General features: G+C 36.3%; 1 long non-coding RNA gene across 1 annotated transcript; it reads left to right on the top strand.

Moving 5' to 3' along the window:
- Positions 1 to 2,015: 2,015 nt before the first annotated feature.
- On the top strand, positions 2,016 to 4,454 carry LOC140246052 (uncharacterized). Its single transcript, XR_011902422.1, has 4 exons — positions 2,016 to 2,163; positions 2,949 to 3,096; positions 3,755 to 3,858; positions 4,246 to 4,454. It is a non-coding gene; the product is annotated as an uncharacterized lncRNA (long non-coding RNA).
- Positions 4,455 to 9,736: the final 5,282 nt, after the last annotated feature.

The raw sequence follows: 9,736 nt of genomic DNA on the forward strand, positions 1-9,736 counted from the left end.
ATAACAATGGTTTTGAAAATGTGCACCCGGTATAGCCCCAACAGTGTACGTATAATTGTGGATCTCCCAAAGGATCTTGCCATTACTATACCCTATATACAACGTTTCCACGTTGAATTTTCATTATTTTTTGACCTGGGAGGTGGAACTTTTCCATCTCTATGATTCAACTTCCATAAAAGGAACATTTTCTTTCTTTAAAGGACAAGTTCACCTTCATTAACATAAGGATTGAGAGAATGCAGCAATATTATAGTAGAACACATCAGTGAAAGTTTGAGGAAAATTGGACAATCGATGCAAAAGTTATGAATTTTTAAAATTTTTGTGTTTGAACCGCTGGATGAGGAGACTAATAAGGCTCGTGATGTCATATGAGTACAACAGTATAAAGAAAATGTAAAGAAAATTCAACATATTTTCACTTTTTTCGCATAATAAAAGAGCACTTGACTTGTCTCTTTCTAAAGGCAATGGGAATAATATTAACCATAATATATCGTCGGTGTTTTCACGAAGTGGCACGACCGGCCAAAATCGAGTAAATTTTCGATTTTAAGATTTTTGCATGTTATGATAGTAAATACCGAGATCTACAACCTGACAAAATTTTGAACCTCAATCTCAAATAATTACGTAATAATAACGACCGTGTCACTTCGTGAAAACTTCGACTGGTCGGTCTACGATTTTCACGAAGTGGCACGATCGCGGGTTGATGGTGCGTATACGCCGGACGTCATCATAAATCATTTATCCGCCAAACGTCCTCGTACGCGCGCGTCTAAAATGGCTGCGCCCAGGGCAACGGAAACTAGACAGATGAAATCGGTAAAGTTACATTTCGCTCTATATTGACACTTTAATTGTTCGAATTTTTCACATTCTTGAATGTAGATTTATGAATGAGGAATTAGAATATCAAAACAGCGTAAATATGTATTCTTGCAGATCACATTGACTTCGTTTGGCGCTGTCTTAGGTTCGTTATCTACGTGTGCAGTCCCGCATCTATTATTCGGTGTAAGTGGAGAATAGGCAGGGAAAGTGATTCGAACTAAAGTCAAATGAACACGTCTCACATTTGCATCGAATCTTAAACGCACTAACTGGTGATATATTGTGAAGTTTTATTGTTTCCTGTATTACGAGCTCAAATATGTAATGCAACGACCTACTTCTTCCCAGGTGGCAGGTAGACTGATTTAACTCTCTTATCTTACTTGATTATGTCTGAATCTTCCAGGAATTTAGATCCATTAGGGAGTCTATATCTACTAGGCCTACAACTTCAAGATCTAATTAAGATAGTTAACAGTGGTACAGTGTTAATAGTGTTCTTGAATACCGTTGGCGTTACCTGTCCAGGTTACTCTAAAAGTGATGTTATTTTACTGACTACCTTTGAATTCTCAATGAAAAAAAAAAATGATTTTAGAGTTACTTCTGCTAAAAAGTCTAACGTTAAATCAGGGAGGTCCTCTTCCCACCCCCCTGTCTAAATTCAGGCATTACCAACAACAATGAAGAGTTTGATAATGTTGTCGAGAATACCGTAACAGCAGATTTGATTTGGATAGACAAAAAGCAAAATGCAACGTTTATGCTCAGCACCTGAATTCATAAATTGTTTTATCATGCCATATTATGAGCCGAAAAGCCTCAATGTGGTCGTAATTGGCCTATACGTGGCAAGTACTTTTGCCTTTGTTTGCAATTTTTCGTTTTGGTTGTTTTGATTTTCTACAATCTATGATTCTTTTGAAACACAGAGGGTTTGGGGGGGATGGAGGCTGGGGATTTGGAGCTGGGCAAATTGTACAATTAAACCAAAGAGATGTTCATTGTTCATAAACTTCAGATTCTGGTAAGCCGTAGAATATAGACCCGAAAGGGATGGGGGAGGGGGCAGTGTGATGTTTTGCAAATCTGTGCATCAATTTTATGATCTTACAGAACTGGTAGCGATGGAGTTTCATGATTGACATCTTTCATTCATCTTCCATTACAAACAGATATTGAGGCCTTTGTGTGGACAACCCAACAACTTGCAGACTGGAATGAAATGAGTGCTGTCCTTCGATGATGGGCTACTTTACAGTATTGTACTCCATACCGCATTCCTGCAGATTTCTCCTATCATCTCAAGCTTGAACAAGAACCGTAAGTTCCATTGCTATCTGTCAAGGATTTAGAGTAAATTAGACAGACCAGTGTGTAAATAGACAGTGCAGGCACACTACTAGTAATAATAATATTACTGATATGATTTGCCACATACTAAAATGATTGTTTTGATTACCTTTGAATTCTCAATGAAAAAAAAAAATGATTTTAGAGTTACTTCTGCTAAAAGTCTAACGTTAAATCAGGGAGGTCCTCTTCCCACGTCCCTGTCTAAATTGAGGCGTTACCAACAACAATGAAGAGTTTGATAATGTTGTCAAGAATACCGTACCAGCAAATTTGATTTGGAATAATGGATAGACAACAAGCAAAAAAACAAAAACAAAAACAAAAACTCCTGTGCAGCGTTTATGCTCAGCACGTGAATTCATAAATTGTTCTATCATGCTATATTATGAGCCTAAAAGCCTCAATGTAGACGTAATTGGCCTATACGTGGCAAGTACTTTTGCCTTAGTTTGCAATTTTTCGTTTTGTTTGTTTTGATTTTCTACAATCTATGGTTCTTTGAAACACATAGGGTGTTTGGGGGGATGGAGGCTAGGGATTCGGAGCTGGGCAAATTGTAAAATTAAACCAGAGAGATGTTCATAAACTTCAGATTCTGTTAAGCTGTAGAATACAGACCTGAAAGGGATTGGGGGGGGGGGGGGCAGTGTGATGTTTTGCAAATCTGTGCATCAATTTTATGATCTTACAGAACTGGTAGTGATGGAGTTTCATGTGACTGACATCTTTCATTCATCTTCCATTGCAAACAGATATTGAGGCATTTGTGTGGACAACCCAACAACATGCAGACTGGAATGAAATGAGTGCTGTCCTTCGATGATGGGCTACTTTACAGTATTGTACTCCATACCGCATTCCTGCAGATTTCTCCTATCATCTCAAGCTTGAACAAGAACCGTAAGTTACAGTGCTATCTGTCAAGGATTTAGAGTAAATTAGACAGACCAGTGTGTAATAGACAGTGCAGGCACATTTCTAGTAATAATAATATTCCTAATATGATTGTCCACATACTGAAATAATTGTTTTGTCTTACTTTTTCTTTAATTACAACTGTATTTGTAGTTTTATGAATGTGAAGCACTGACATAACATGGAATCCAACCTTTTGACATCTAATTATCTGTAGTCATGTTGCATTTTGGTATAAAGGCAATGCTGTCCCTCAGTCTGATTTTGATGTGGTAGCAGTATGCATTTCTTCAGTGTCATGTATCTTTCAGGACTGTTGCAACTGTAGTTTTTTATTGTTAGTTTGATTATTGTCGTGTTTTTATTTTTAATTGGGAGGGGGGGGGCAAGGGAGATGAGGAAGAACAGTTATACACTCTGTACTGATATGAGATACCATCAACTTTGCAAAAGTCAATGACAAATTCTTGGCAGAGACGATGAAAATGAACTGTCTCAATATACATTTATAGTTTTACTCATGTCAATGTGTTTTTTTCTTTGTACGCTCAGAAGTCAAATGTCTGAGACATCACTTACATGGAATTGACTATGTCACTGATTTTCACTTGTGATGTCCTGCTTTCTTTATTCTTTACTTTAGTTCTGCTCCTGATTCTAGTCAACAATATGTTCATTCACCATTTCGTCTGGCTTAGCATCATCTTCTTACTGCACTCAAAGGTTACATTGTGCACCATGCTAAAGGTGAGCAAGATCAATAAACAGCAATCCATGCAACACCTTTTCATGTAGTATTTGGTTTTATTTTGTCATAGACAATTACTAAGAAAATCCAGTGTCAATGGACAATTAGGTGTAATCCTAGTACAGTCTTGTGATGCACATTATCACATTGATTTAAACTTTATGATTAAAAAAATGCATCAGCACTTTTGAGTAAAACATTACCAAAGTGTTGATATGAAAGGAACATTATCATATAATTATTTTCTTAGGGAAATTGGTGTAGTTTTAGAAATGTGGAAAATTAATTAAGAAGTATGTTATGACTGTTGTATCAAATGTCATAATTCCCCTCTGCAATGGAGAAGTAACATTGTCTGTGAAAAACAATTGTTCCTCTTTGCATAGGGAGAGAAGCAGATAACAACTGTCTACTGGAGAAAGCCAAGAGAAACCCGAAACAGCTACAAATGACTAGGGTGGCTGAGCTGAACATCTGCACTAAAATCCAAGCCATGGGATCATTATGGAAGGAGATCATAGCAATTTTCACCACAATCACAGAGTTGCTCCACACAGCAGCATCAAACTTTTCACAAGAGTGTGTGCTTTATGAATGGACAGGCAGGTTCTAGCAGAACATTACTTTGATGTTCTTTTTGATTTTCTATTTAATGACTTTCGGTTTGTATGTGTGCAGAAATGGGGAGGGAGTAGTGGTGTCACAAAGTGGGACATCATTTTTAATAATGATAATAAGAATAAGAATAATAATGATAATGATAATCATCATCATAATCATAATAAAAATAGTAATAATTATAATAATCAACAGTGCTTATATAGCATATGGAAACATTCTGTATTATGCCTTCTGTGCTCAAGGATAGAAATGATTAAACAAAAACATACAATTGCAATTACAGTGATACCTTTTTTCACGTTTAGAATGTAATGACAGGTGTTTGCAAGGCAGACTTAGATTTGTCAACATTTGCAATTCATTCTAATTTCTGGGTAAGATTATTCCATATATGGTAGAGACATTGCAAGCAATTGAATGCCATTGCTTTTTTATTCAGAATAACAAATAAGTCACTACCTTTTGAACGAAGGTTTCTCTCTGGTGTGTTTCCTATTTAAAGTAGTTCTTTCAAATAGTGTGGATTCAAAAGTTAATATCAACATTTTGATCTGTATATGAATTTTGACTGGAAGCTAGTGCAAGCTTCTTAGCACTGGTGAAATTTTTGTTCATGTTTTTTTTTTTTAAATTTGGACACTACTCTTGCAGCAGCGTTTGGAATAGCTTGTAATCTCTGTATCTGTTTGACTGACAATCCACAAAGTAATTAATGACAAGATCAACATGTCACATTAAGAAACCATGAAACTGACTGTAATGTAATGTCAAATACCATATAGATGTCTCCTCTGTTTTTGTTTATGAACCAGCTCTCCCATCAAACTATTATTTTGTCTCCATTAGCCCAGCCACCATTATGCCAAACCCATAAACAATTTTCAGTATTTTTGAATTACGCCTACCCCAGCACCTGTGACACCCACAGCAGACGTAAACTGAAGTCAGGACCAAGTCAAGCCAAGTTGTGCAAGTTAGAAAGGTATTAGTAGACTGCAAGAGGGATATAAACAATTGGATGCTTACATTTCCTCTGCCTGCTCTCTCTCTGCAACTAAAAAATGACTAATAAACTTCGGCAGAAAATGTTTTCTTGGATGATAGATGTACTGCAATACATAGCCATATTATTGCAGTCTGTGTCCACATCAGAAATTATGGCCTAGACATCATTATCTATGTCTTTTTATATTGTATATTTTTGTGAATTTTGCTTTTGAAACAACAATGAGTAAACGCAGATCTGATAGCCACTTCTTACTGAGCTTAGATAAGGAACTTTGTATATGGTATCCTCTAGCAGTGAGAGAAAAGAAAGGGAAACATGAGGATTTATATATCTTGCAAAATAACATGGTATGGTAATGAATAAAATTTCAGGCACATACTGTGCATAATATGAGTGCTTACAAACTTTTACAAAATTAGGGAAGATCAAGACTGTTTGCAGAAGATTTATAAGACACTTTGCAGCTGCTTTGTGAACTGTCACAGCAACTTAAACATCAATTAGTTCAGTCACTGTCTACGAGATTGTATTGCCTTTAATATGAAGAAGGTTATCCATACCAAATCAGCTAGTGTCTTTGTAATTATGTGCTTGTATTCATATCATCAAATTCTAGATTGATTATAAAGTCAATGTTTGGTAAACAGCATTTGACCAGGTTCAAGTTAGGTGATGGGATATGGAAGGAGGTGGAACATTTTGGTCATTATTTTGTAAGATTTTGGGGCTTTAAAGGCAAAAGTCAGTCTAGTCTCATACGTCTGAATAACATTTTTGAATCTACAAAAAAAAATATTGTAGTACCCTGAATGCCATAGAATATAGATATCATCAAGGTGGATGATACATACAGAGCTTGGTATAAATGTTAGAACATAACAGAAACCTTCGTTACATCTGAAAAATAAATGAAAGGTAATGTACTGTACCTTAACTTCATTCAAGTTGGAATCTGCATTATATGAGTAGTATGATCCACGTATAGTTTATTGAAAAGCCATATTTAAAACTCGTGTACACACGTTGTAATAAATCTATGAATGAGAAAAGATACCCAAATAAAGCTCATTTAGTTTTTATGTAATTTAAAAAGTTTTGTAAGGTGTCACGTGTAGGAAATAAATAGAGAGAGAGATTGTGTGTTTGTTTGTGTGTATGTGTGTGTTTGCGTGTGTGTGAGGGAGAGAGAGAAAGAAAGCGAAAGAAAGGGTGGAAAAGAGAGTGATATTACCAGCACAGAATTATTTTCTTCTACAAGAATGACACATTCACAAAACAATAGAGCAAACTGATTACATTTCATATTCGAAAACAAAATGCTTCGTGGTTATAGCACGAGATACAGTAATGCTCCGAGGAAGAGAGTGAATCTTGAAAATTATGATCCGAAATAATGTGCAGAAAGACCGATGCAATGAGCTGAGAGCAATGATCGATGTGTAATATAGTGAAGAACAACTCAATAATAATGCCTTTCTGCGAATGGATGAGAGATTTAGAAGGGGAAAGAAAAAAAATATCAAACAAAATCTTGATACCCAATTCATATCACTAGTATACAAAGGAGCATCGCTGATGCGCGCGCTCGATTATGTGCGCGCGCGGCTATGAGAAATGATGAAGATAACCTAACGCGCAGCGCGTGCGCGCCGATGGTGTCACTTCGTGAAAAATGAAATCCGCACCATGCGCGAAGAATCAAAGCGGCACGGCCGACGGTGCCGGTTCGTGAAAATATTGGAAGCGTTGTTTACGTGTTTTTGTGTTTTCACGAACCGGCACGACGGACTTTGCCCGATATTTCAACGAAACTTTTGTTTTTCACGATGAACCAAGAACATGAAACACACAAACAACTCCTAATCTGTCGTGCAGTGTGATATTTAGGTAACTGGACGTGAAATATGGGCGCAATCATGGATTTTGCAAAGGCAAAAACTTCAAACGCGATTATCTCGAAACTTACTTTCGCGGCTCCGGGGCCGGCTGTGCCGGTTCGTGAAAACACCAGCGATATGTCAGTAACGAGTCAAGGGAATGTGTACTTTTTTCAAAAGATGAAATTTTGTGAAATTCTCTTTATATTTTCTTTATATTGTTGTACGCATGTGACATCATACACTGCAGTAGTCTTCTCATCCAGCGGTGACTGCACAAAAACTTCAAAAATTCATAACTTTTGAACGGATTGTCCGATTTTCCTCAAACTTTCAATGATGTGTTCTACTAATATTGCTACATTCTCTCAATCCTTATGTTAATGAAGGTGAACTTGTCCTTTAAGCAGCAACGGATTGGCGAGCACATCGTGAATAAGTGCCCTGTTTATGATTACGTCTTTGTTGAAGGGTATTGTACGATGTTCATATGTCTTCCCAATATAAACGCTTCCCGTCAGGAGTAAAAGAAGAAGAAGAAAATCACTTTCAGGAATCAGCAATTAAACCTGTGAAATAGACCATCCATGATTTTCCTACATTATGTCATTGTATTTGCTTGATTTCGTTGTCTTCGTTTGATTTGAGTCAACTCGAAAATGGAATGATCAACTGACACATCTACCGATTCAAGGTGCGGTGTTCACGAATTTAATTGATAATTTAATTTTTAAATTAATTCAATTAATTAAAAGCTAAATCAATATTCTAGCGCGAAACGGCTGATTTCCTTATTTACAATTTTGTGAGTATAATAAGTATCATTAAAGCGTACCAAAAAAGAAGAAGAAAAGAGTTAAGTAATCCAGCACGGCAAAAGACGGTCGAGCGAAGCCAAGGGCCGAAATCGGTTTGATTTCATGAGGTTACGGTACGTGTACTTCGCAGAGAGAGGTATGACTAGCAACTACAACACCGGGCGTGAGACATGAGAGTTAGTTTGAGTTTCATTGTGTAAGGACATACCACATGCTCAGTGAATGTAAAGTTGAAGTTCATAGCTCATTATGCTTTTCGACGCATTGGGAAGTGTGAGTGGGAGTGGCCCTTGGCATCCGGACCGCCAGTGATAGTGGGTGGAATGCATGTTTTTATACCATGATCTGTACTGTGGTACTAAGGTGTTGGTTACCTACCGCATGATTCGCTGCTGCCAATTACAGCATAATGTTCTGCGTGAATATTGTAAAACCTTGTCATTTTTATTCCACATGATTTATAACATTATGTATTACAAGTCATTTTATCTACGTCTACAAGAAATACGATGATCAGACGACATTAAGAATTTTGACATTTAATAACGTGTTCACGGGAATGGAAAATATAGTTATGAATATTTAAATCGGTAGACCTATTATTGCCGACTGAAGCAAGACATGAGGGGAAATCCCACACAGGCAGGTATCGATTCATTCCCTCACAGAGTAAGAGGGAGAATGGACGGGGGTATTGAGAAGGGGGGTGGCGAGGGGGGTTGTTTTTGTTTTGTTTTTTAACAAAAAACTTCAATCAATGGATATTGATATTTTAGGTTGGATTGTATGAAAGCTGAAAAGAAATATTTTTGGGGTAAGATAGAATTTATTATGTAATGAAAGAAAAAAATTGTTAAGAGATTGAGGAATTAGTAATGTAAAACTAGAAAAGAAGAGATGTTTATATGGATTGTATATATTGATTGTGAAAAAAATGTACCAGAGTGTATCAAAACATGTTAAACCGATGTAAAGTTTTGGTATCAGTGTTGCATCCAATGTTGAAAAGGACTATAAAATTGGTCCGGAGATTTTTGTATCAATTTATTTGTATATTATGTTTCCATTGATGAAGAATAAAATATTCTTTAAAACACAAAAAAAAAAAACAAAGCTGACATGTTCTGTTCTGCAATGAACGGCGTATAGAACATCCCCCCCCCCTGAAAAAACAACAAAACACTAACTACAACAACAACAACAACAACAACACAACATGTTTATACTCCGTTTTCCATTACTCTCTAAAAAAATCGAGTGAAAATATTCACTCTTGAAGGAGTGAATACAAAAAAGAGTGAATTTCGAGTGAAATTGGAGTGAATTTCGAGTGAAAATGTTCATTTTCACTCATTTTGGAGTGACCTCAGGGATCACTCGAAAATTTTGGAGTGATCCCTGACGTCACTCTAAAACGAATGAACATTTTCACTCAAAATTCACTCCAATTTTACTCTAAATTCACTCTTTTTTGTATTCACTCCTTAAAGAGTGAAAATTTTCACTCGATTTTTTTTAGAGAGTACATTATCATCACTATACCTCCACAACT

The sequence above is a fragment of the Diadema setosum genome, chromosome 2 (genome assembly GCF_964275005.1).
Source record: "Diadema setosum chromosome 2, eeDiaSeto1, whole genome shotgun sequence".
Lineage (NCBI taxonomy): Eukaryota > Metazoa > Echinodermata > Echinoidea > Diadematoida > Diadematidae > Diadema > Diadema setosum.